Genomic DNA, 22,589 nt, shown 5'->3' on the forward strand with positions numbered 1-22,589 from the left:
GAGACTTCGCTACAATAAAAACATGTTTAAAAAAAAAATTTATTTTCGGACACTGCCGGTGTGGATACCTGCTGCAACTTTTCGGCAGCTCTGATCCTTGCTTGGTGGCTTCATCTAGGGAAATGGGAGACTGAGGGTGGCGCTGGACACATTGATGCGCCCGAGAGCAGAGGGGGAAATGAGGTGCCAGATTTTGAGTTGTATTACCTAGCTGCGCGGTTCCAGGGGTTCACCCAAGCTATAGCTCTGGAATTCAGGGGCCCGAGCGTGAAGGGGAGCCCGGAATACCTCGGCACGTGCAGTCGTTTATTGCGCTCCAGTAAAAATTGTATATGGACTCATTCTCTCCTGAGGAACGCATTCTGAAGCTTAGCTGGACACGGTACCATTGCAGAGCCAGGGTGCATCGTCCATATGCCCCGGAGATACTCTTGGGTATGTGCACCGCCCTCCCACATGGTGGGGACTGGTCAGCACTTAAGGATTGGGAAGTGCTTGGAGTACATGTATTAGGAGACCTATACGAAGATGGCACTTTACTGCCCTGTCGCGTACTGCAGGAGCGGTTTGGGCTCCCAAAGGGGCACCATTTATTTCACACAGCCCTGGTGGCTGCCATCCAAAAATATTGGGGGGAGGGGCCTGTAGGAACCACCGGTGAGCCTAGCCTGCCAATATGCGGTAATGGCAGCGGGCACTTATAAGGCCGTCACCTGCTTATATCGACGCATGCTCGGAGAGGGCTTACCGCCTTTACAGAAGATACAAGACCATTGGGAGGCAGACATCAATAAAGAAATCCCAGACACGGCCTGGACACATATAATCAGGAGGGCATGGACGAGCACTAGAAATGTCAGAATCCAGTTCGTTCATTTTTTCATACTGCATAGGGCATATCTAACCCCGGCGAAGATAAATCAATACTTCCACGTAGATAATGCCCGATGTCCCAGTTGTAGACTTGTGGAAGCAGATCTACTGCATATGCTGTGGGATTGTCCCCTACTGGGTACATACTGGGAAGACGTGGTAGTACTACTTTGTCATATTATGGAGCGGCGGCTTGAGCCAGACAGGGGTACTTGTTTACTGCATTGGTTCCCTCACCCTAGTAAAACAAAGGTAACTAGTAAATTCCTTGATTTGGGTTTGCTGCTCGCCAAAAGGGAAATCACAGCACACTGGAAGGCTAGAGGAGGGCCCAGCGTTATCAGATGAAAGGCGGCATTAATTACATGGGCAGGGAGTGAGAGCATAGTTCGCTTACAACAGGCCCAAAGATCTCACAACGACAAGGCGCTAGAGGTGACCGGGCATGGGCGGGCCTAGTCATAGATTTAAAGGCCCCAGATTTAGATTCAGGCTCGGATTCCAGTGTGCTTGCAATGGCTGGAGTCACGTGAGTGAGTTCGCTTACTGAAAGGTGTAGTGCATGCGTGTAGCACCCCCTGAGATAGCGGTGTTCTCGGATAACAACATCAGCACGGGACCCACCCCCGTCTATTTAGTGCTGCTAAGGTATACTGTTGTGTTATGATGGGCTATAGAGTATCACACGCCGGTGGGAGTGGGTGGGGTTGGGGAGGGATTAGTGAGGGTGGGATAGTTTTTGGTTTATTACGGCATGGCTCTGCAAAATGTGAATATTTACATTGCACTTGAACAGTACTGTTGTGATACGGGACTATTGCGACTGCACAGTTGCTACTCAATAGTTGGACAAGGATTGTTCTGAATTAGTCTGCTGGATATGTCCTTGTACACAATATACCATCGATAATTGCTGATGGAGAGTTTGGAAGAACCACATACTGATGTACTTTATTAAAGTGTAAGTTGGTTGTTGTGGAAAATAATAAACAAATTAAAAAAAAATGGTGTGTCAAATGCGTACAGGTCTTCTAGTGAGATTCATTGGTCATCCCTACACACCATTTTAGAACAAGATGGCTGCCACACAAATAGGTTTAGCTCTTCTCAGCCAATCAATAGCCAGGAAATAAAGAAAAGCAGTCAATACTCCAGGAGGACTCAGCTATGCATGTTTTTTTTGGGAATGCATGTTATAAAACTGCGATTCTCAAAGTACGGCCCGGGGGTCACTTTTAACCCTACTGACGTTAATACGTGGCCCCACTTTGAACAGCAACACTGGGCTGCTGTTTGCTTGACAGAGCGCTCAAAATAAAAAATGCTTTGATTAAACAATTGGCCGAACGACCTATCACTTAAAATAGAGCCTGCACTCAAAGTCTTGTTCGAGGAGCTATCAGGTGTGCCGCTAGTAATGGCTGCATTCACCAACTACAATAAAACGTAGGACCCCACGCTTCACCTTAAGAGAAGACCCCCGCCGTTCATGCCCAAACAATAGCACTTTTGTGGCGTCACCCCCTCATTCACTGTAGGCACTAAACCACACGCCAGGAGAGAGTAAGTACCAGCAGTCACCTGCTGTTCAACCTTCTAGCTTTGTCAATGCTTTTGTTTGTTTTATATTAGAAGCAATGGCAAGGCCAACAGTGTCATTCTGCCATCTAGACTGAAAAAAAAAAAAGAATTCCACAAGAGCCACCTAGCAAATGTGCACACACGTGCATACATGGTGACCTAATTGCTTTTCAAAAAAGCATATGAAAAACCATACATGATGGCGGCTACACACAAGCATTCTCTGTGGGCCTCTGGGGTGAATAGCAAAGCTACTAGCTCGGCTTCCTACATCAAAGACGTGACTATATATAGGCTCTCAATACTGGTTTTCTCTTGGCATGTATGAAGTGATCCCTTACCATGTGATCAGTTTTACAATAAAAAAAAAACACTGACATACAAAGCTGGAGCATGACATTGTGCACTGATGTTTTGTGAGGTTCGTCTTTAGAGTGGCAGCCAAAGCACTTCAGGGGTCCATGACAACCAGCCACTCCAAGCTCTTTAGAAACTCATAACATCAGTGTATTCATTCAGTGTTTAATCCCCATGCCCTATGTCACTGGGCCTAAAGCGGACACCACCCCGAGCATTCGCCTCTTCTCCGTTACTGCCTGGACTGCCCTCCACTCTGTCCCCAACCCCTCCACCACTCCTGACATCCCCTCCACTTCTGTCATTGCAGCTCACACACAAATCAATACAAGGGAGAAGTGCTCGAGGTTTCTGAAACCACAGGGGAAAGTTAGAGGAAGTGACTTGGGGTGAGGAAGAGAAATGGAAGGCGTGAGGACGGGCAGGTGAAGGAGACGGAGATGATTAGCAGGGCATGCGAAGGTATGCAAGGATGCTACATCACGAGGAAAGGCCCCTAGGAGAGACTGGGTGGCAGTGGAGAATTCCAGGGAAACTAAATACGCAAAAAGCGAGGCCTTAGGCAGGGCAGGGAATGGGGTGGGGAGCAGAAAAGGGGCTGCTTAGTAAAGGCATACCGGCAGCCGGTAGTATCAACAAAGTCAGTGCTTGCTGTGCAGCGCAGAAACTACAGTGACTCTAGATGAGCTCCAGCTTCGGGAGTTTCCTCCCTCAAAATCCACGGCCTCTGCCCTCTCAAATGCCCAGAGGATCCCGGCAGCACCGGCTCTCCCTTCATCAGCTTCGCCGTAGCTTTGGGCCCTGACCCCTGCAAGTAACCGCATTAATTGAAGCGTTAATAAGATGGAGCTAAAAGTGCTGTCCATCTCCTGCAGGGATCAAATGTCTAGCATGAAGGGAAGAAGATAAACACTGAGTGGTACGAAGAGGACCTTCTGATGTACTGAGGAAGGTCTCAAAACAATGAGTGCACCAATAGGCTGAGATGTGTCTCTGTGCAGCACACATGCACACTAGAGATCAAAGCCCAAACTACGAGGCGACCACTACCCACAGACCTAGAGGGACCTATCTGCTGGAATAAGGGGGATATTGTGGAGAGCAGGATGTGAGAATAGACACAAATGGAAGGAAAATAATCCATCACTCTAGGATGCTGCTCCCAACTGAAGAACATTAACCTACATGGAGACGCAATAAGACACTTCTGTATTATAACCACTCTGCAGTGTTGGAAGGTGGAATTATGAAGTACAGAATAGCTGGAAGGCTCATAGGGGCAATTCACATGCAAAACCCAACTCAGTGTGATATGTGCTAAAGATCACACAATTTAAGCAAGGAAGCCACGATTTATACAGGTTTTATTGGTTCACTGTGTACAAATTAGCTTGTAAAAGAGTGATATCTATTAGTATTGCCTTATGATAAGGCTTTAATTTTTACTTCTGTGCATTTTTTTTTATATAGTGCCAGCTGGACCTTGAAGATATTTGATTGCTTTACATGAGCACCAGTGATGTTACACAAGGTCTAAATGTATTGTTAACAGGGATGGAGAAATGAAGTGATTTGCCCAGAATCACAGGATGTTGAGCCCACGCTGAGACTCAACCATGTTCCACATTTCCAAAGTTGGCGGCTCTAGCCGTGATGCCACTTCCAGGGTCCATGGAGGGAGGCAGAAGCCACAGGAAAGCTCGGAAGGTCATGGGCGTCGAGCCAGGCTCCAGGCTAGCGCTTTTAGTGGCTCGCCCACCTCCTTTGTGTATGTCTGGGGCAGTGGCGGCCGGTGACATTTGTAAGTGGTGGGGCGTAAAATGATAATCATACAGCACCGTAGCGAGCGAGCACAGCGAGCGAGCCCGAACCCCTTAAGGAGGGTTCGGGGGGAATTCCCCCCGAGAAAATTTTGAAAAAAGCATGGACAAATGGTGCATTTTCAAGCAAATTTGAGAAAGCAGGAAGGTTAATAAAGCAATTGTGAAAGTGCAGTTCTTACATTAATAGATGTCATAACATAGGTAGCTGCTTATTCAGTATAACCACAGAGCTTCATACTTAACACTCCAATTTTATCTTTGCAGTTTGCATGCAGCTCTTAGATGGCCGTTATTAGCTCGCAGTTGTATGTTTGGATTTTAACTTACAAACTGCAAGTAACAAAAGGATCTCTCTGACAAAAGCAGTGACTCACTGACCTATTTAAATCATGTGCATTTTGTGATATGCATCAGGTACATGTTCTTTGCAGCAGGCACATTAACCTTCTGTGCTACCTTTCCATGAGTCAAAACTTCCATTAGACAAAACTCTGATCTCTCTCTCTCTAGGAAAAACATTAACAATATCCTTGGTGCAACAACACCTTTTGGAACTTGATATGGGCTGTGATCTATGCTGCCTAGCCTTGGCTCTTCCTGTCAGCAATTAACCAGTGGGAGCCCGAGGTGACTGAAGCCCTTAGCTGGTGACTGGGGCTCTTCTAAGGCATCCTTCATGCTTACGACTGCTTCTTCACCCTGCCTTCACTTGGAATCCTACATTAAGGCTTTTCCACTGAAAAAACAAGGACCAAACGTTTGGGGCAAAATGTATCTTGTCATTCCTTATTGGGCAACACCTCATGATTGCTTTCTCCCTTTTTCAGTTTGCTCTCCCATGCCCTCCCACCTGCCCTCTGTTGTCATCTGGCTTCCCCAAAGGGGAAGGAAAGGTGGGGGGATTGAGCAGTGCTCAGTTAGCAACAACAATACTGTAAAAATAAGGACAATGTGCAACGTAAAGGTGTGAAACAAGAGGTGCAGCCTTACAAGTAGTGCTGTATAGAGCCTCCAGAGATAAGCCATTAGTGCACTGTGTGTTGGTTCTGGAAAGGCAGGCCTAGAAGAAACAGCGGCAGTGGGTGCAGTAAGTTGGGGTGTGCAGGGGCAGTCGTTTGTGGATGTCCACAGTTCGCCATATGATCAGAAGGGGGCCGCCAGACCAGAACCATATATGTATACAGGTGGGTTTTGGCCGCAATATTAGTCCTGGAGGAAGGCTTGGAGCGGAAGTGCTGCAGTGCTCGGAAAGGAGTGCCTCAAAATCTAGTGTTAAGGCACACCAACTCTGGGAAGAAAAAAGTTCTGCCAAGGCCAACAAATCTAGCAAGTACTAACGAGACAAAAAAATCAAAAAACTTCACCTCCATCTGCAACAAATCTTAAGGCATATGTGGAAAGGCACAAATTCTACAAATCTGTAATGTGTTTAGTTTTCTTTTTCCCTCCTTATTTCACTTTTTCCCTCATTGTTTGAAGCCTCCCTGCCTCTCCCTCCCTGTCGCTTCATCGTCCTCTGTTTTTTTCATCAAGTTTCTTTCTCTCACTTTTTTCAGCTGTCTGTTTGTCTTGTGCTGTCTCTCTCTCTTTCCCTATTTCCCTATTCTCTCCTCATTTTATATTTCTCTTCTTTCTCTCCATCTTTTCTTCTGTCTCTTTCACAGTCCCCATTCATTTCTCCTGTTCTCTGGCTTTCTCGCCTTCTTTTCTCCGGCTTTTTCTTTTTTCTTGCTGTCACTAAATCTTTCTCTCTGTCAAACTGTGTCTTTCCCAATTTAATCCCGAATTATGGCCCTCCGTATCTTTGTATTTATTCTGTCTCTCCCTTTCTCTGCCTCTCTCACTATCTGATATTCCACTTTCTCTCTTCCTCTCTTTGCATGTCCTACTGCTCTCTCTGTTCCTGCCTGGGATTCACCCAGGCTATGAGTGCCGTTGTATTTTCTGCCTCAGTTTGGCTGTCTCAGAGTCCCTGTCTTATGTCTTCCTCTTTCTTTCAGTGTCTGTCTTGGTGTCACACTGGCTGTTAAAGTCTTTATCTTTTCCTCTCTCAGTCTTTCCCCATCTTTATCCGCCCCTCCCTTACTTTGACTCCCCCTCTCCTGTCTCTTTCTTTGTGTCTGAAAAAAGCTGTTACTGGGAAAATAAAGGAACATAAGTAAACATCTCGAAATGAAACAGTATTCCTGTAATCCTTTTCTGTTCCTTTGCTCGGCTCAATGACACCTAGTAGTGGCCCCTAACAATCAGTGAGTATATTTTTATTATTCGTAAATCGCATATCTTAGTGAAGAAATGCTGCTGATACACTATTCAGTCAATAGAAATTAAACTTGCACACTCTCAGTGCTGACACATGCTGCCTGTAAGACAGCAACTGCATCTTCCAATGTCTTATCGTAATGTAACCTCACACTAAGTACAACAGAAAGGATGCCACTACACACTTAATTCACCTTGTCCAAACATGTTAAAATTCAACACTCGGTCAGCTCCTGAATGCACATCTATGATAAGGCCACACTAGTGCTAGGATACATGACAACAAGATCAACTGCCACACCTTCCCAGAGAATGCACTAATAACCACTGAGTAGGGTTTCTTTCCAAGTGCCAAACTCTGCCGGAGCGGACGACGGCAGAGCCGGTCTCGCTCCCAGCGCCACTCATCACCTGCTGGGTTTGGGCAAGGCTATCCCCTGGCACCAAGAGTTGGGCCTGCCCAGGTGTAGAGGGGTGCGGGGGGTGGGCGATATGTAGAACTGCGCCGGGTCGGCGCGAGGGGTTTATAGTTAAGGGCATGGCAGGGGTGACTGACATGGGGTGGCCGTGAGGCGCAGACCCTTCCGGTAACATATTGGGTGCAGTGAGTGAGGGGGCCACCCTGGCCTGGCGTCATGGGAGTTGAGCTGCAGTGGCCGGCAAACAGTCGGTGCGCAGCCCAGGAGTTACTGCCTGGGGAGGCTGGGTTAATTCTTCCTCCACTGCGCTGGGATTTGCAGGCCGGGGTTGTGCCAATAGGAACTTTGCACACTGATGCATGTGGACTGTATGCAGTCATGTAATGAAACATTTATGTATTTTTTCATTGGTTTTAGGCATGATTTTGCTTTCTGTTCTGGTCACAAAGGATACAACTATTGATTCATGTGCATCAAAGCATCTCCGACACCATCAGTACTTCTAATTGCAGTGCAACATCTCTTCACTCTAGTCCGGCACTTCACTCAAAGTGCTGTCAGTAGCAGCACTGTCTATTGGTCAGACCACGCTGGGCACCTTTCATAAACCAATGACGGAAGACATGCACAGGCATTGCTGTTTACACTTGGTGACAGCCATGACACCAGTAGTGAGTGGGTTACTTCATCACTCTAATCAACCACGCACAGCTTCTTGTTGATATTGTGACAATAGACATTGATGACAATCATACATGTAATCCACACTGCTGTCCACACGCCAAGTCCAACTCGGCCACAAACAGGGACGCTGCAAGCACTTTAACCTCTTCGATGCCAGGGTGTTTGGCAATTCCATTCACAGATGTTTATTGAGTTCTAAACAGCTTAAACGTGGAGTTGGTGACAATGCAAGGGAGCTCATTTGTTCAGATGTTCCTGCCCTGTGTGCACTGGGAGCTTTCAAACTCTGTCATATAGTATGTCCGCTTGAGTGCGTGTATGTGTCGTCCGTGTGAAGTGAACGCTTGTCAGAATCACCGCCTCAGATGGTCCGATCACAGTCCTAGGCCGCCGCGAGAATGGATATGGAAGGGGCCGCGAGCTCCTCTCACGGGACAGCAGAGCGGGAACCAACCACCCTCTGGTGCCCTGTGAATGATTACCGTGTGACCTATGAAGAGAGTGCTGTCAGTTATCAATTAAACAAACATTTGAGGGTGAAACACTCTACGTTATAGAACGTCTTTTTTCACTGTTTGTTGCCTGGTCCCGCTTATGCTGAAACACCGATTGTGAGATGTCACTATCATAGCGAACACAGAGAGACCAATCACAGGGAGGTAATGCTCTTACCCAAGCCTCCTTAACGCAGCCCTGTCACACACAGTGTAAAAAACTTACATTGACTGTACTGTTGTTGTCTTAGTGAGTACAAACAGCGGCGAGCCAAGCTCGAGGTGAGGGACACGACGACTGGACACTCTCTCGTGACGCAACAGGCACCAGCGCGCCTGGCGCGGTGATGTACCAACAACACTAGAGGAAATGGCCAATCCACTGCATGGCTTTGCATACGCCATGGTGTGATTGGCCATGCAGTGCGTTATGAACCAGCACCACTACCACCGCGCGGTGACTCCAGCCAATCCTGGCGCAGCACTAGCAGCGCTACTGCGCCAGGATTGGCTAAGAGCAGCGTTATTCCTGCCCATAATGAGACCCGGGGGTCCGGGTCCCTGCCAAATTCCGAGTTACAATTTAGGGAGGAAAGAAGCAGTACTTTGTGTGCGCATGCTTGAGCCAGTACTAAAAATTACTAAGCCTTACTTTGACATGCGCACACTCACTGCTGCAGCTGCTGGCTACATCTCTATTCTGCTGCGCTGTCACTCACTGCCGTAGCCCCGCCCCCACAGTCCTTCTGCAGTGCGATGTCCCCGGTTCAGTCGGGCTTGTCCCGGCAGAGCTCTCTCCAGGCGAGTCACGAGAGAGTGCGCTCTCAGAAATAATAAAAAAAATTAAATAAGAGTGTATGAGCAGCATCAGCATGACGGTCGTCCACATGGCTAATGGGGCAACGCCCCAACACCCCCAATGGACGCACCGCCGCTGGTCATAGCCCAACCAGTAAGAAGTATTGACACCATTCAAAGCGCATTTTCCTGATATTTGCATGTAATATATTAAACATAAAACAATCTTTGCATGTGACTTTAGTATCTGGTGCCACTTTATAGTGTAAATCAACCATGAAACTGTTCAGACAAATTGTCTCTACTTGAAAAGATACAGATTGAAAAACAAAATAATTAAATAGGCCTCAGACTCAAAACAGGACAGTGAAAAATGGAAAGTGCTGTCAAACTGATTAATCAACCACCATTTAGGCTGTATTTCACTCCCTCTGTTGTAAAAAGCATATCTTCGTTTTTAAACTTTACAGTTGACCTCTTATACAAATCCTGCAAAACTAAATTAGGATGCTGTGTCCCAGTAGCATGCCATTCCCTTAAAAACATTTCAACTAAGGTGTTCTGAAATACAATTACGACGTGCACAAAAACAGAAAAAGACTTCTATTTCAAATCAAATCAAATGTATTCACTGCCAAACTTTCCCATGGCGCTTACCTTCCTGAGGGCTTGTTCTAGAATGCCAGTGTGAGTGACCCCTGCTAGGTTCCACGGGAGTTGTCCTGTCAGCATGGCTTCTGTCTCCTCTCTGACTACAGGCCCGAAATAATCCATTCAGACCTGTCTCCGAGTCCATAGGAAAAACACACAAATGTGCAACTATTCATCAATACGTTCGCTCACCCACTCAGGCCATTGACAGCACTTACACGCAGCATCCCAAGTCCAAGGATTGGTTGGAGCAGCGTTGTGATATCACAGCTCAAACTACAATGGAATGCTGCCACACAAGTTTTATAGTGAGCGGTGGACAAAGTGAATCTACAAATCCCAGAATGCAGATTGTTGCTGGCTTAACTGCTTAGACTGGCTGAAAATTGCACACACAATTTACATTTAATGCACTGGCAGTAATGTTCAGTTAATCCATAGATTTCGTCCGTGCTTGACGACCAGGGACTATTGTGATACATTATGTTATCTTAGAGTGCGTGGATACAACGGGGGTTCCAATAAAGATGAGCAGACTGTCGACAATGCTGTTTCCAAAAGTTGTCATGGAAAACAGTCATTCTAAACATGTTAAAAAAAACTCGGAAGAAGGTTTGCAGACCAACTCTCCTTGGTGAGCCTGCTGTGCACTGGCACGTATACAGATTCTTTCGATTGGCACAGGGTCAGAGAGCCATTCAGGTCTCACTTCGGGGACTGGTACTGGCACCATTCAGATTCTGTGGATTGGGACAGGGGCAGAGAGACTTTCACAGCAGGGCTGTGGACTGGCATATATACGTGTATGTATAGATTTTTCGATTGGCACAGGGGCAGAGAACCCTTCAGGTCTATCTTCGGAGGCTGGGTACTGGCACGTTACAGCTTCTGTGGATTAGCAGAGAGGCAGAGAACCTTTTACCTTCGGGGGCTGTGCACTGGCACATATACAGAGTCGGTGGATTGGCATAGGGGCAGAGAGCCTTTCACTGCGTGGCTGTGCCCTGGCACATATACAGATTCTGTCGATTGGCACAGGGACAGAGAGCCTTTGACTGCGCGGCTGTGCACTGGCACAAATACAGAGTTTGTGGATTGGCACAGGGGCAGAGAGCCTTTCACTGCGTGGCTATGCACTGGCACATATGCAGAGTCTGGATTGGCACAGGGGCAGAGACCCTTTCACTGCGCGGCTGTGCCCTGGCACATATACAGAGTCTGTGGATTGGCTCAGGGGCAGAGAGCCTTTGTCTGCGTGGCTGTGCCCTGGCATATATACAGAGTCTGTGGATTGGCACAGGGACAGAGAGCCTTTCACTTCTCACACCGGGAACTAGAAGGGTTCAAGACCCTCCTTGCCCTCCAAGGGCCTACATTTGTTTGTGTACAGGCACGTATGCAGATTGTGGGGTTGGCACACGGATACAGACTGCTGCTGCATTACGATTTAATCCATTTAATGCACAAAGACATGCTTAATCCCCTTTGCTTCCATTTTAGATATTTTCAGGATGCGGGTTAAATGGATTATTGTGCGCCTGTGAGAGAGGCCGAGCCTGGCACACGCAGACGGGGTGGAAGGGTAGGCAGCGGGTGGCACTGCTAGGGAGAGGCCAGTCCCCCCCCTGGCCCCAGAGGCCTCTCCCAGGAAACGGCGCCCTCCCCACGTCCTCACTCCCAGATGCTCCTCCGGGGCCGTCTCTGAGCCGGGGTGTCTGAGGAGACATCTTTAAAGGAGCCCTCACCGGACGAGACAGCCTCCCCCACCGAAGCCGTCTGTTGTGGACATCTTTTGCCATAAAAATAATAACTCATTTTACACAACGCACAAACCATTTATGAGCGCAATGATGAGCTCCCCGGCCAGCCTGAGAGAAAATTGTTGAGACAACTCCCTCCACTCGGCATATTTCACAGCTGAACACTCGCACCGAGGTGTGTTTCAGCTTGGAATGACACTGTGTTCCAGAAGGAGGCTTGACACGCATGACTAATGCAAACCTCGGAACGCATACAGCATAAACTGCAGCCTCTACCCCACCCCTTCACAACTCGTCATAGGGCAGGTACCACCCCCTGTGACGAATCGGGAAAGGGTGGGGTAACCATCATCTCCTCTCCCTGACTGACGTGGATCCCCGGTGCTTCAGGGCTTCAACCTGAAGCGCCCGGGCCAAACTTTACCCACACGTCATCAGGGGGTGGAGACTGGAGCTCGAGTCAATGTCTTTGCCGAGCTGATGACCTCACAGACCTCAGGGATGTGAGCTCATCCGCCCGGCAAATACATTTCTCTCAGTCACTCAAGCGCCAGGGCTCGCCCAGAGGCAGGAAGTTTAGGAATGTAACTATCGGACTGGCTGGCAGTGTGTCTGCACATCAACTGCCTTGCCCCCAACAAACGTGTGTAATTTTTTTTTATAATAGACTTCCCTTAAAGAGTTTATTTACTTTAGCAATGCCGACGCTGGGGGGGATGAAAATAAAGGGGGCGGAGCCCCGACGCCCTTAACCAGAAACCGCCACTGGTCTGGGGTATGTAAGAACCGGAGGCGCCTGGCCTGGGGTGAGAGGAAGCGTCCTCTCATGCTTACGGGAGCTCATGCTGCTAGAGGCAGGTCTGGGGCCCTGTGCTCGTCCCCGACTGGGGGTGGAGGCTGTCTCCTGCCTCTCACACATAGCAGGCCCCCGCCCCTCTCTGGAGCGTTGGAGGCGGGGGCGGGCAGGCAGGCAGGGGGCCGGGATGGGACGAGACAGATAGTGCCGTGCTGGGGGTGTCATATTTTGTTTGCACGCCCCCTCACTTTCTATTGCACAGTCCGGGCCAGTGACGCCACAGGGTCTCCCCTCTTCTGCCCTGACTGTGATTGCAAGGGGAGGAGGGGGGAAAGCTGTGCAAGGGGTTTCCCGATTCCCAACGGACGCACTGAGTAAAGCATTTACAGCAGGCTTGTTTGTCCACGGCAGCACCAGGAATCTGAGAGAGGAGGCGAGACAGCAGCACACCGACACACACACACATACAAGAGAGTGCATGTGTTTTGACAGGATTTTTAAGCGTGCCCTTTGGCTCAGTGACATGCAGAACTCAGAGGATGATACAGCTGTGAGGCCCTGCCAGCGTAGAGCGTGCTCCGTACAGAGCGCAGCAGCTTCTTGGCGCTGCAGACACAGAAACAACAGACACAGGCACAAAGAGTGCTTCGCAGTCACAATGACAACAAGAGGTTGCAGGGCTCAGCTTACGGCACACACATCGTGCTCCAAACAAAAACATGAAAGAATGAGTCATGGGAGAGAGAAGAGGGAGGGAGGCAGAGAGGTGGCAGGGGAGGGGCAATACGTTGAGAGGAGGGGGGAGTGCTCAAAACAGCTTGTCTGCTTCACGGCTGTACTGAAGTATTTTCTTATCTGCTTGTTAAATACACTAGCAGATAAGAAAAGTCTTCACAACAAGTCACAAACCAGACCATGGTGTCTGGAGGGGCTGTCCGAAAAATGGACAGGGTGGCAGCCCAGAACACTCCTTTCCATTGGGAAGCCAGCATTTACCATAAACGATGACGCTACCCAATGGAAAGGAGGGGCGGGGTTTAGAGTCCCCTTTAGATTTTTTTTTTTAACAATCTCTCTCGCAGAGGCGGAGCAGCTTTGCTGCCACGCCCACGCGAGACCTAAAAACAAATGTAGTTAGTCACATAAAGGACAGCCTGAACTCAAACAAATGTTTGTTAATTGCATACATTTTGTTAGCAGAAGTCTCTCTTCCACAAATGAACTAACAAACATAAAACAAAGTCAATGTACTTGACGAATCTATAAACAACTTCTCAATGCTCTCCTTTGAGATAAAATACAAGAAGTTCCCAATGTTGAACTGTAGCTATTTCAGGAAGCAATGACTAGTGCTCTGCAGTTGATTGAGAGCATACAGAAAGAAAACGAAATGTTTCAAAATCTATGCTTACAAGGTCTTAACTTGTTTTTAGGTGTAAATGAAGAAGAGGCAGGAATTTGACCAAACAATAGTTGAATCAACTTATATTTCATTATGGCTCGGAATAAGTCAAAAGAATGGCCATCTACTTAATTAAGTGTAACTGACCGCTACGGTGGATTTCATTAATAGATTACACCATATTGATCCTTTGCTATGCCCATAATCTATTCTTTCAAGCACTTGATTTATAACAAAGTTACAAAAACTATCATCAGAAGATCTAGGCCAGCTTGGTCTATAATAATTAATAATTGAAACTGGGAAAGCCTTTCCCTCAATCTCCATCCTATCATCAAAATCAAAATGGAGTAAGGGTCCAAGCAAGGGTCTAAGGTGCGTCCTAATCTGAGAAAAAACAAAGTTTCACCACCACTTTCATAATACATACATGCCCACTGACTTTTAGTCCAATTCAGTCTTCCCCACAAAAAATTGCAGTCCTCGCACCACTGTTTTCAGTGAAATTAAAATGAAACATGTAACTATTTTAAGTCCCAGTTAGCAAAATATTCTTTATATTAAGTTGTTGAGTAGAAAAGTAACTGAGGAAACATTTTTTGCTCTGATACCTCACCCAAACTCAATACTGTGACTAGTATAGGCGTACCAGATTTACTGAATCCAGTAGTAGAACATATGGGTACACAGCAAAGTTTAAAAAGAGTTTGAGGTATTCGTGTTTCAAATAATAATGCAACACCAATAGTTCTTACTTTCAATAAGGTGAGACCTAGTGCATTGCAAATGCTTGCGTAGTGAGCCAGGAACCAGCATTGTATGTTTCAGTGCAGTACCGCAAGCTGCTCCTAAAGGTCCCTAGTGAGCAAGGCACCAGCACTGCATGTCAATAAAGTTGGAGTTATTGGCATTATAAATGGCCCTACCTCCACCACCCTCTGGGACAACCTCGTCAACATCGGACTGAAACAACTTGTCACCGCACCAACCCACAAGTCAGGACACACCCTCAACCCTATATTCATAGGAGGAAACCGCGTCCGCTTCAATAACACCAAAGCAACCCCCCATGGACCAACTACCACTGCGTACACTTCTTCGTCAACAAACCCAAACCGCCCAAACTAGCTCCACACCCACCGCAAAGGAACTGAAGCAGAGTCACCGAGGAACAGCTCACCTCCACACTCAAGCACAACACCCCCACCGTTGCAACCAACGCCAACCTTGCGGCCAGGGAATTCCACACTTGGATCTCCAACTGCACAGACAAACTCACCCCGCTACTCTACCCAGAAAAACAGCGCTCCAAGATAGCCACCTGGTTCACCACCAATCTCAAAAAAAGCCAAACGCAGCTGCAGGCGCCTGGAGAAGAACTGGAGAAGCAGTAAGACGCCTGGAAACAACATCACCTACAAGGACGCCATGACAGACTACCACCAACAAATCAGAACCACCAGAAGGTCCTTCATCCACAACAAAATCCTCGCCAACTCCAGCAACTCCAAGGAACTTTTCAGTGTAATCTAGGAACTCACCAAACCCAGCAGCGAAACCACAGATATCACCCGAAATCAAGACCTCTGTGAAAAAAATCGGATCCCACTTCTACCTGAAGATCAAAAACCTCTACAACAACTTTGTCAACCAGATACCAGACTCCGCAACCGGCCCCCCTCCACCCACACCAGCCAGCCCACCATCTCCTCCTGGACACCGATCACGGCCAAAGAGACCGCCTCATCCATGAACAGCATCCACTCAGGGGCCCCCACCGACCCCTGCCCACTACACATCTTCCACAGAGCCGCCATCGCACCAGAACTATAACACACCATCAACAACACCTTTGAAACCAGCAACTTCCCAGACGACTGGAAATGCGCAGAAGTCAGGCCCCTGCTTAAGAAGCCTTCAGCCGACCCCACGGACCTCAAGAACTACCGGCTCATCTCGCTCCCCCTTTGCTGCTAAAGACGCGGAGATAACAGCCAACGCGGAGCAGACGACATTCATCGAAGACAACAACATCCTCGACCCATCCCAATCCGGATTCTGAAGCAACCACAGCCCCAAGACCGCCCTAATCACCGCCACAGACGACACCCGCACCCTCCTAGATCAAGGCTACACCGCAGCCCTGATTCTACTCGACCTATCAGCAGCTTTCGACAACGTCTCCAATTGCACAATTACAGCCAGACTGCACAGCACCAGCATACAAGGAACCGCCCTCGACTGGATCCAATCATTCCTCACCGGCAGAAGCCAAAAGGATCTGACTGCCACCCTTCCTCTCCGATTTAACAGAAATCATACGCCGAGTCCGACAGGGGGTCATCTCTGAGCCCACCCTCTTCAACGACGACATGGCCCCTCGCCACCATCGTTCGACAACACGGCCTCAGCTATCTTACGCCAACGACACCAAGCTCATCCTCTCCCTCACCAAGGACCCCAGCACCACCAGACTCAACTTCCAGGAGGAATGCAGGACGTCGCAGCCTGGATGACCAACAGCTGCCTAAGACTCAGAGTAGACTGAAATCCTCATCCCCGGAACCACCCTTTCAGCATGCGACAACACCTGGTGGCCCCCCACCCTTGGCAACCCACCAACCTTCACAGACCATGCCAGAAACCTTAGCATCGTACTTGACTCATCCCTCTCCATGAACCGATAGGTCAAAAAACGTCACCTCCATCTGCATCCTCCGTACGATGTTCAGATGGATCCCCCCCCCGATGAGTCAAGGAAGACAGTCACCCATGCACTCATCACCAGCAGGTTGGACTATGGAAACGCACTCTACGCTAGCTTAAACAAGTCCTTACTCCGCAGACTCCAGACAATACAGAACACCACCGCTACACTCATCCTCAGCAACCCTAGACACAAGCACATCAGCCAACACCTACAGAAGCTCCACTGGCTTCCCGTGGAGAAGGGAGTCACTTTCAAGATTCTCACCAACGACTACAAGTGCCTACACAATACTGGACCCAAATACCTCAACGACAGTCACCTTCCACGTACTCAAATCTACTCCAATCAGCCAACCTCACCCTAGCCGAAAACCCTTGCATCCACAGCACCAAAGCAGGAGGAAGATCCTTTTCCTACATCGCGGCCAAGACCTGGAACAAGCTCCCGACAGACATCAGACACGCCTCCTCCCCGAACACCTTCAGGAAGGCACTAAAGACCTGGCTCTTCGGCTGAACAGCACTGCAGACTCTCTGACCCACCCCCCAACAGAGATCAGACACGCCCACCTCCTTGAACACCTTCAGGAAGGCACTCAAGACCTGGCTCTTCGGCTGAACAGCACTGCCGACTCTCTTCCCCCACCAGTGCCTTGAGAACCTCACGGGTGAGTAGCGCGCTTACAATTCCCCGAGTGATTGTTTCTCACCTAGCCATGTTGCAGAGTGCAATACCATATGTCGCCAAAAGGGGACATCTTTTTTTAGTCTTATATGGTACAGCAACCGGCAGAAGATATAGTAAATCCCCCCTACCCATAATGGATTGAATGATAGACAATACTACAAGTACATTCAAATAGCTATGTTCATTTATACAATTAGTAGCTTTGAAATGCGAGAAACAAATTATTACATTAATTTCGGATTAGGCTGTACTCTGTGTTGAGCTGATGAAGGAAAATGTATAGACTATCACATATAAATGTGAGATGTTCTAGTGAGTTAAGTAACCACTGCCCGCCTAGCTTAGGACCATGTGTGTGTCCTGATTGAATCCTTTTAAGAAAATAGTGCTCACCTAGCCCCCCCAACCCATTCGCTCCACATCTTCTCGCTTAACCAGTGTCCACACTTTACTTCCCAATCATGCAACTGCGGCAGAGGAAAAGCCTCACGCCCATGTCAATTTTATTGGCTTTAATCCGGTCAAGAAACGGGTATAGTCCACATTTTAGACTCATTACTGTTACCCTAAACTTTTATTCGGTCGCATTTTTAGTCTCCTATACCTACTCTAAACAGCCCCTACTGTGCCCAGCGCTCTGGCAGTCTGTACTAAATAAGCAGAGCCACTGTAATGAAGTGTCAGGAAAGGTCTAAATTATCTGGCAGTGCTGACTAAATTATGTGGCCACAAAATGATAATTATATAGCATAATGCAGCACATTTTTTTCACGTATTACTTTATTATTCTTAATTGTTATTATTTTCACATCTGTACACAGTAACACGGTCTATATAAATGTTTTGCCTCATTACTTTAAGGTTAACTCCCAAATACAGCATTAAGCAATGGAAAAGTAATCAGTCACTACTTGCCATGAGCTTTCCACTGAACGGTAGGACGTGTCCCTACTTTTTTTTAGTAACTTTTGATCTGTTTGAGCTAGAATCAACATTTTTTTTTGTTAAAATTTGCAGTTTAAGCAGCACATGATGGATTATATAGCGAATGATGTGGAAATGAGGCAGCTGTATCACCTCATAATTAGAGTGGCTCTGTATTTGAGTCACACATGTACACAGGACCTGCCATCAGTGGGGGATCATCTGTCATTTGCTACAATATAAAACTGCAAAAATCTCAGAAGCAAACTCAATAAAAAACAGAAATTATCTAAATACAAATTTATAGGTCTCACAATCACATTTTTTTGACAACTGTTTGGAATTATACAATATTCCCACCTCAGAATTTTATGCAAATACTGTCGTTTTTGTTGCACAGTTACGTCAGCAGTAAAAAACGCATCCCCTACCAGATCCAAGGAATAGTGACTCTTCCACCTGTGTGAATGTTCGTCCTATGTAGACATAAAGTTTTGTTTTTCTATTTCGACAGGATTTGCCACAAAGAAATTTTCCTGTGTGCCTGTCTTTGCGCCTTCTTAATGAATGTGCCCATTTTGAAATATCTACGCTTCATCCCTTAGACCCTTGAAATGCTCAGCTTCTGAAAGAAACAAACTGATTGAAATAGTTGCTGCAACGTTAAAACTGTATATTTCACCAGGCTTCCCACAACTCCCATGTCAGCATCCTGCAACAGAATTACACGATTTTCCGGAAGATCACACCACACCTGCCCAGCAGTGTAAAAGGAGAGATTGATTTAATTGCCCATTACTTCCTCTTGTTAGGTCGAAGCACGACCTGCATTCAATGCGAAGCATTGATTGCTGTCAGCTTCGACAACTAGGGTCAGCCGTATTTGGGAATGTGGACACGACTCAGACGCGCGCTTTTGCAGTCTCAGTTTTGACCACGGGAGCGCGCGTCTGAGCCGCGCTTGCGCAGACGAACTCACAGCCCCAGCTTTCGCTTCGCTCGCATGCATTAACGGCGCACACACACACAGACACAGCCAGCCCCCATCCCTCTGCATGCAGGCACACACACACACACACACAGGCGCGCGCACACATACACACGCTGCCGCCCCCCACCCCCCTGCACACACACAGACACACGCCGCCACCGCCCTCTGCCCTTCCCCCACACTTGCTTTAGAATCTGCAAAAAATGCCACCAATTGTAGCGCCTAGGTGATGTACATCGGCACGGCGAGATGCGAGGCGCTTTTTTTCTTCTTTCATTTCTCAATTTAGACCGTTCAGTTGCTGCTGTTAAGCTGCTTGATCACAGGCGCTATTGGGAGGTAGGGGTGAGCTATGATGGATGACACACGTCCTGCACCCCATGAGGGCTTTCGTGGGGGGCAGTAAAGGTTTTAAAGTTGAAAACATTTTTTTGTATATTAAATGAAGGAGTGTTTGCTCATTAGCACTAGAATGTTAACATCTGTACTTGAAATACAATCCTCCGCCTTGCCAACGATTCACTGAACAACATTTGATTGCTTCCAAGAATAAAGGCATAAACTGAAACAAGATTAAAAAAATATCTTTAACGTAATTGTTGGTTGTCTTGTGACACCTTTAACCTGTCCTACCTAAAAATACCAGCATGCAGATGTTGCTGGCTAAAAGGCTACTTTTACCTGAAGTAGTCCTGCATGGATTAAGACCACCTGGATGGTATGTTTTTAAATATTTCAGTGCATTAAGCCCCCTTCCAACGCTGTTACTGTCTGATCTGCATGGAAAGCCAAGTGCAAACCTTGTACCTGTTTAATGGAAGTGCACGATTTCTTTCCCCTCGTCCATGAATAATCCGAATTGACAATGCCGGTTGACTCTGGAGTAGTGTTAATACAAAAAGATGCTTCGAAGCTTCACTAAAAGGTAAGATGGGGTTACCAAGGGCAACATATGGGAAAAATGGCCCTGTGCGTGACCGTATGGGAGGGAATGTGTGCTATGCTTGTGCCCATGACCCAGCATACTGGAAATCATTCTTGGTCTACGGGGAGGGCATCCCATAGATGGCATGGGGTTGGGGGGCGAGCTCGTGGCACAGTGCAGTCCCTGGCACAACGCAGGTAATATTTGGCATATGGGGGCAACCATGGCAAATACCTGGTGCCGACATATTAGGCGTAATTCTTGGCGTAAGAGAGAGCGCAAGAGTGTGATATCGATTTGCAAAAAGCGGACTGTAGCACACCAAAGCATTTTTAACAGCAGGGGCACCCATGGTAAAATTCTGGCTCGGGCATATCAGCATTTTTTGACAGTTGGCAGGTACCTGTGGCATATGGAGGAGGGGGGACACATTACAAAAAAATTGCTTTATCATACCGAAGGTAACTCTTGGCATAGCTCATAGCAATCTTCTGGCCCTGGCATACTGGAAGTAATTCCTGAAATTTTAGAGTGCACCAATCACAAATTGGGTCCGCTCTTGAGGAAGGTCAGGCCTCCTTCAAGCACCATAAATGTACTGAAATATTTCTTGTGTGCCCATTAAAAACTTATGGCTTTCTAGTAAATGTAGGTGAACCTATTTTTCTTTAAAGTGCACCATTAATTCCTTAAAGATATATGTATATATTTGGGGATCCTCCCAAACCTCTACTAGAAGTTAAGCTCACTCGCTTTGCCTATCCCCTGGAATTCTAGGCATGTATTAATCGCTGTCTACTGATTACAACATACACTCCACATATTATATGCTACATAATTACACTGCGCTCAACGCAACATACACTCCAAATACCACTCTGTGCCACATTAAAAGCCACATAATTACACTGCACTCAATGCAACATGCACTCCAAATACCAATCAGTGCCACATAATTACACGCCACATAATTACACTCTACTGAATGCAGCACACTCCACACAATACCACTGAGTGCCACATAATTATGCTTCATAACTACATTGCACTCAATGCAACATACACTCCAAATACCACTCAGTGCCATATAATTACACTCTACGGAATGTAACACCACACACAATACCACTCATTGCCACATAAGTATGCTACATTGTTATTAGTAATATCAATACATCTAAGTCACGTAAATACAACACATATTGCATTACAAATGCTATAGGTGTCACATTTGCGAAAGTTAAAACTATTGGCATTGTAAATGACAAAGCTATTAATTTCGCTATTTTCAAAACCAACAGAGAAATATAAAATTTGTCATTTACAATACCAACAGCTCAAACTTTCCTAATGCGAGACCTATTGCATTGCAAATGCTTGTGTATTGTTAAGTTGTGGATACTGCCTTAGTGAATCACAGAACCTGTGCTATGTAATTTTTTGCTGCCCCATGAAAAAGTTCATAAGCTCTGCAAAGAAGTGCAGTTATTTCCATCCACACGTTTATCAGAACATCACATGTAAGTATTTTTAAAACTGGAAAGCTATGAGTTGGCACGAGGATGGAGAATACCCTTCTGTCCTACAGATTCATATTCTAAAATACAGTCTGTGCCAAAGACGCTTCAAGAAATGTAGTCAATTACCAGTCTGCACTCTGCCTTTAGGTACTATTTCTCTACATTTGAAAATCTGTCACATGCAAACAGGTTGATAATTGGGTGTGCAGTGCACACTGATGCATCTGCACGCATGCTGTACAACCAGCCCGTACCACAGTTGCATTTATGGGTGCATGGGACTTGCATTGGAAATATATATTGGACAGTATGTTGCACTTAATGGTAGTGCAGGTTCTCGCCGGGCAGACCTACATTAGTGAGTTATGGAGTAAGTAGAGCAAGCCGATATCTTCCCAGGACAAGTAGATTTTTGTGACATTTTGTCCCTTAGCCAAGTAGATTTTTGAAAAATGTCCACACCCCTATTAGATATGGGTGGACCCTCAATCGTGAATAAAGCTAGGCTACATCCCCTATTTTTCTGGCTGCTTCTGAAAACAACACCTGAGCACTCCCATATGCTGCTGCTCTTGATGAAGTTTGCACACTCAACCGCTTCAAGAAAATTGGTTGGTTTGCTAAGGTGAGGTCCCTGCTCCCAAAGATAGGACTGAGGAGCTCGTGGGACACAAAAGACCTTGGATTACTGCCTAGTAAAGAACGGATTAAGACCCAATATTGGAACTGGGTGGCGGAGACCACTGTTTCTCACCCATCTGAGGGCCACCTTACATTAGATTTTATGGAATTCAAATTGCTAAGCGATTACAAACAATATCTGGAGGCCATCACGATTCTGCAGGATAGGAAGCTCTATATACAATTTAGATTTGGCTCCCTCTCAGTGAATTCCTTTACAGCTGCTTAGCGACAGTCCCCCCCCTGCAACG

General features: G+C 47.0%; 1 protein-coding gene across 3 annotated transcripts in view; it reads right to left on the bottom strand.

Annotated features, from left to right (window-relative positions):
• AHCTF1 (AT-hook containing transcription factor 1) overlaps positions 1-22,589 on the bottom strand; it is a 1,100,496-nt gene that overhangs the window by 1,068,524 nt on the left and 9,383 nt on the right. Inside the window, exon 1 of one of the 3 annotated variants that reach the window (XM_086927205.1) lies at positions 9,949-10,023. The exons of the other annotated variants lie outside the window; for them this stretch is intronic. The gene's annotated coding sequence lies outside the window, so the exon portion shown is untranslated. Of the gene's footprint in view, positions 1-9,948; positions 10,024-22,589 lie in introns of those variants that run through there. 3 annotated transcript variants of the gene reach the window in all.

The sequence above is a fragment of the Lissotriton vulgaris genome, chromosome 6 (assembly GCF_964263255.1).
Source record: "Lissotriton vulgaris chromosome 6, aLisVul1.2, whole genome shotgun sequence".
Lineage (NCBI taxonomy): Eukaryota > Metazoa > Chordata > Amphibia > Caudata > Salamandridae > Lissotriton > Lissotriton vulgaris.